This window comes from Staurois parvus, unplaced genomic scaffold (assembly GCF_062004578.1).
Source record: "Staurois parvus isolate SC_StPar_1 unplaced genomic scaffold, SC_StPar_1.0 ptg001008l, whole genome shotgun sequence".
NCBI classification, from domain to species: Eukaryota; Metazoa; Chordata; class Amphibia; order Anura; family Ranidae; genus Staurois; species Staurois parvus.
Window position 1 is genome coordinate 1,056,646 of NW_028318804.1, and position 6,037 is coordinate 1,062,682.

The window sequence follows — 6,037 nt, forward strand, 5'->3', positions numbered from 1 at the left end:
GGAGGCAGATTGAACTCCTCTCTATGAGTTTTGGTCCTGCCCTCGACTTGCACACTACTGGGGAGAGATCCACCATATAATCCAAAAATTCACGGACTTTCCTGTGACTGTAGATCCAGCATTTTTTCTTTTACATGTCACCAATATGCCATCCAAGACTTATAATAGGTCTGTACCAATCGATATATTGAATGCAGCTAAATCTTACATTTCCCTATGTTGGAGAGAAGTGAAACCTCCATCGATCGGGCTCTGGCTACGTAAAGTCGAAATAAACCATATGGAAGATTTGGTGCTTTCACATAGCTATAACATGAGGTATATTCTAAAACCTGGACACTCCAGGACTTGTTTATTTACTCGGATGAAGGGAGGTCTCTCCTGGAGGTGGGGGAAGTGTGACCTTCTCTCACCTGGCATCTGGTTCCTTCTTTCCCATCCCCTCTGCCCTCCCCTACCCCCTCTTCCTTTTTCTATCTCTTCTCTCTCTTTTTTGTTTCCTCTTTCTTTCTTCTTCCCAGCTGTATATATTTTATTTTCTTTGATTTTCGATTGCCACATTCTATTTTATTTTTATATAAAAAAACAAGTTGGGTGTAAGGTGGATTTTCTATATTTTATGATTTTTGCACATGGAACAGGGATATGTCTTACTGTTAACTCATGATTACACAGTATGGACATTCTGTTAATGATTACACTTTGACAACCTTGTATTGGTTGTACTGCACTAATATGGCTATTTGCCACCTGTTGTGCAGCTTTTATAAATCATTTTGGAATTTGGAAAAAAAAAAAAGGAAGTGGCTTGTGGATTCTTCTGCCTCCAAAACTGCTATGGATTGAGTCAAAATATGACTAGCCAAAATCTTCTAAAATTACTTTTCAGGAAAAGACTTATAATGCCTTTGTCTACTAGTACCAAGTCCTGCCCAAGGTGGCTCACACACACACAGATCAACCTCTAACACGTGTTTTAGGGGATGTACCGTAATTGCATTGGTGACATTAAACATGTGTGGTGGACATGTCCCTTTGTTACTGCCTTCTGGCCCACAGCACTTCAGCTTTTGCATACCCTACTTAAAGTGTCACTAAACCCCGGACACTGCATTCACTATCTGTCACTATATCCGGTCTCCCAGGACCCTGCATTCACTATATCTGGTCCTCCAGGACTCTGCATTCACTACATCTGGTCTCCCCAGACCCTGAATTCAGTACATCTGGTCTCCCAGGACCCTGCATTCACTATATCTGGTCTCCCTGGACCCTGCATTCATTATATCTGGTCTCCCCGGACCCTGCATTCACTACATCTGGTCTCCCCAGACCCTGAATTCAGTACATCTGGTCTCCCAGGACCCTGCATTCACTATATCTGGTCTCCCTGGACCCTGCATTCATTATATCTGGTCTCCCTGGACCCTGCATTCACTATATCTGGTCCTCTAGGACCCCGCATTCACTATACCTGGTCTCCCCGGACCCTGCAATCACTATATCTTGTCTCCCAGGACCCTGCATTCACTATATCCAGTCTTCCCGGACCCTGGTAATCCACACAATCAGCAATACATATTGGCATTAGAAACAGTAATAGCAATGATAACTCCTCTGTAAACAGTAGGCTATATCCACTTTAGAGTGCACTCTATATGAAAGGCAGCAATGAAATGTCAAACTTCCTAAAGAGGTACCGCTTCTATGCACAATAGGCAAGGTTCTTGTGAAGCAGCTGAGTGAGCAGTCTTTATCCCTAGTTCTTCAGAATTGGGGCCAAATCTTTAAGGTGGTGCACTTGAGTACCGCCCCAGTAAAGTCTGCATGCAGTAAATAATATTGCCAGTTAGATGGCCAGTCCCTATGTGTTCAGTCACTGCTAGCAGGAACAGGTTAATGGTGGCAGTGTCCTCTCACAAGTCTAAGTGATACAGCAACAGGGGTCCTGCTGTTCAGATGTCAACTCATGTCTGGATCTGCTTGGAGTGACTCAGGTACTCAGCATATGGCCGCAGGCTTGCAGCAAGTTGATGTACACACCGAAGCAGTGATGTGAACACCTTGGCCACCTTGCAGCAAAGAGGAAATCCCTTAATAGTCAGCCTGTGAAAATACAGCTCTCTTTCTCTCTCCCTCTCTTTTTATTCGGCTCGCATTGGGAATTCTAGCCCAATAGTCCATTAACTGCCATAGTAAAGTTTGTTTCCTGAACCCCGTCTCCCATGATTCAATGCTGCCAACCATCAAGTCTCTTGAGCTCCTTATGCTTGTCAGCTACACCAGGTGGATGGAGATGAGGCGGTATGAAAACCGTAATAAACCTAAAACCAAAAATATAATATATTGCAGCTTACCAGTCATTAGATATTGTGGCTGCATTAGCTTTTTTGGGGTTATTTTTTACCTCTTTTTTCACCTGGTGATCTGGCCACTAACACACCTCCGGTATTAGAATGCCCCCACTCTGGATGGAGGAGCACAGGGAACATAGCAGGCAGCAGCATTGTGAGTCAGGTGGGGAGGGGAGAGTTAGATGGACTAGCAGATTTAGATACACTAACAAAATCAAAGCCAAACAACTCCAGATCACACTTTATAATTAGTTGCAGCAACACTTTTTTTTTCCTTTAATGATAAAGGATTTACATGAATAAATAAAAGCTGATCATTGTAAGCACCCCTGTCAGTGGTAAATTGGTTGTCTCACCCCTGTAAACTTATACATCTGCAGGAGAGATTGTGCTTTTGAGAAACAACTAACTGACTGAATCACCAGCTGAAAATTGAAGAAAGAAAACCTTCAAACAAATTAATCCAGCCATCGCATCTAAGAATTGATAAGTTGCAATATCATAAAAGTTGGCTTTTGGCTTTAATACTGCTCTAGCCCATTCAATCAATTGGGAGACACAGAAAGAACTGCCGCACAGTATCCTAAATTACTTTTTGAAATGGAAATGTCTCCAGACACATTCGGTAGTTCAGGTTTAATGTGTTCTGTATTCTGTACTCCTAAAAATCTCTGATCTGGAAAAGGAAACATGAAGCCAATTGGCTGTTTATTCCCCCAGTAGTGTGGAAACTGACATCATCCATTCCACGTTTCCTCTGTCATTTTACTTATGAATACTTTACTTATGTCTAAAATATGTCATTTCCAAGAGCAGTATAATTCTACAACAGTACCAAACTACAAAACTTGATGAGTCTACATCTTTAAAGGAAAAGTGCTGGGACCGCAGGAACCAATGAACTTTCATTAAGTATCTGTAACGGAACCGAGCCAACTGTCCTTGGGTACTTCCGTTAGAATACCGCTTTCCCATCCGTACACCAACAACAGACACCACAGCTGACCATACAAGACTAGACGACACCAATCTTGAAGTAATCCAGAAGGTAGACTAGTTTATTTTAACACAAATACAAGATATATACACTCAAGGGGACAATCCCCCCTCCCTGCATAATGACACAGGGTGGGGCAATCTACATTTAGTAATGAGACACACCAACAGACAGTCCCATCAGGAGGGAGGGCTCCTGGAGACACCCCCAGCAAGCCAATACACAAACAAATGCATCTCATAATAGTTCGCTCGAAAGCCACACAATAGAACAATGGGATGCAACCACATAACGTCAAAAAATCAGCAACCCCCCACCCCAATATTAGGACAGATCAACCTGTACCCCTAACAGGCACAGGATGATTTACACATAAGAGGGATATGGGGAGCTGAGACAGGGGTCTCCCCACCTCTCTAAAGTGAGCTGGGTTCCATGGGCCCCCCACACAAAGTGACTCCTGTCACAGTATGCAACATCCAAATTATACAAGAGTTGCCCCTTGGCTGCAATAGATCAATTCCATGTTGTAAATCGTGGTAACCCGACGTTTTGTGGACTTTTTTTGACCATTTTTTTTTAGTAAAGGAAAACACGTAAAAACGCAGCTAAACTCTAATGCAATAGCGCTGAAAAACTCACGTTTTTAATGTGATTTTACACAGCTAACGTTACCAGCGTTATTAAAACACCCCGTGTGCATGGAGCCTAAGATAATTATGGACTCCAAAAACCTCTTTTTTGCTCTAATCTGAATCTACCCAAACAGGGGTGGACTGACAACTCATGGGGCCCCCGGGCAATAGGGAATCATGGGGCCCCTGTGTCCTTGCCTATGAAAAAGGTACCAGGGGCATCTCATGGGGCCCCCTACTGACTGCGCCCGAGTACTCGAATGGTCAGTCCGCCCCTGTACTCAAACATCATTTTTTCTTTGGCTTAGGAAAATGTTTTTCTTGTTCCTTTTTGCTGCACATAAAACAAGTTATTTCCAAGCCAGGACCTCCTACTTTGGCCTCAAAACATGGAAATTATTAGTAGAGTAGTTACAATATTTATGTGCATTTGCGTAAGGAAAAATTCTATCCCTGAACGTTTAATATTTTAGTACATGTTTGCTGAGGTAAGCTGGCCATACATGTGTAGAGTTTTGGACATTCGTACGAACTGTTGTATGAAAATTCTTCATTCGATGAATGGATGAATGTTGTTTGAAAACTGTCTTTTGCTTTTAACATTCAAGTTTAAAATGAATGTCATTTCTGAACGATAACCACATATGCTGGCCGAAAATTAATTTGATCGAGAAAAGTTTTCCTTCCTGCCCCTTCGAATTTTCCCATCACTGCGGTCAAAAACAAACATTGATTTGACCCCACTAACGATTAGAAAATCAAACGAATATTATTGAAACAAAAATTCCCAAATGAAAATCTATACATGTATGGCCAGCTTAGCAACGTTATACACTATTGTGTGAGCAGAAATGAAAAGCAGAAGTTCAACATTTGCATTATCTAAAAGCTAATAGCTCGCATTGTCCTATATCTTAGGACTTTTTATAGAAGACTCTGGACAGGTTGGTTGCTTACATTAGGAGCATACAATAAATAGCAAATAGACACCTTAACATTACACTTACAGTTTACTAAAACCCGGACTCTGCATTCACTATATCTGGTCTCCCCGGACCCTGCATTCACTATATCTGGTCTCCCTGGACCCTGCATTCACTATATCCGGTCTCCCCGGACCCTGCATTCACTATATCTGGTCTCCCCGGACCCTGCATTCACTATATCTGGTCTCCCCGCACCCTGCATTCACTATATATGGTCTACCTGGATCCTGCATTCACTATATCTGGTCTACCTGGATCCTGCATTCACTATATATGGTCTCCCCGGACCCTGCATTCACTATATCTGGTCTATCTGGACACTGAATTCACTATGTCTGGTCTCCCCGGACTCTGCATTCACTATATCTAGTCTCCCCGGACCCTGCATTTACTATATCTGGTCTCCCCGGACCCTGCATTCACTATATCTGGTCTCCCTGGACCCTGCATTCACTATATCTAGTCTCCCCGGACCCTGCATTTACTATATCTGGTCTCCCCGGACCCTGCATTCACTATATCTGGTCTCCCCGGACCCTGCATTCACTATAGCTGGTCTCCCCGGACCCTGCATTCACTATACCTGCTCTCTCCAGACCATGCATTCACTATATCTGGTCTCCCCGCACCCTGCATTCATGATATCTGGTCTCCCCAGACCCTGCATTCACTATATCTGGTCTCCCCGGACCCTGCATTCACTATATCTGGTCTCCCAGGACCCAACATTCATGATATCTGGTCTCCCATTAGGTGCAGGGAAAGCTGAAGAGGCTGCATTACTTACCTTATTACCGCTCCTACTCTCCATCTGGCATTCTGGTCTGGTAAAATGATCATTTTAAATTCTGTATAATCAGATTCAATCATGTTTCCACCACTGTGTACAATATTCTTTTGATGGGTAAAGGAGGCTTACCAGATAATATTGACTCATCATATATACAGTAAGTGAGTCATATAACACTTTTCAATGTAGTCTCTATCTATGGCAAGTTCCCAAGAAGCTTCCCTTATTCAGCGAGGTAAATGGATGATCTGTCTTCTCCTTCTTTAATCCAATCC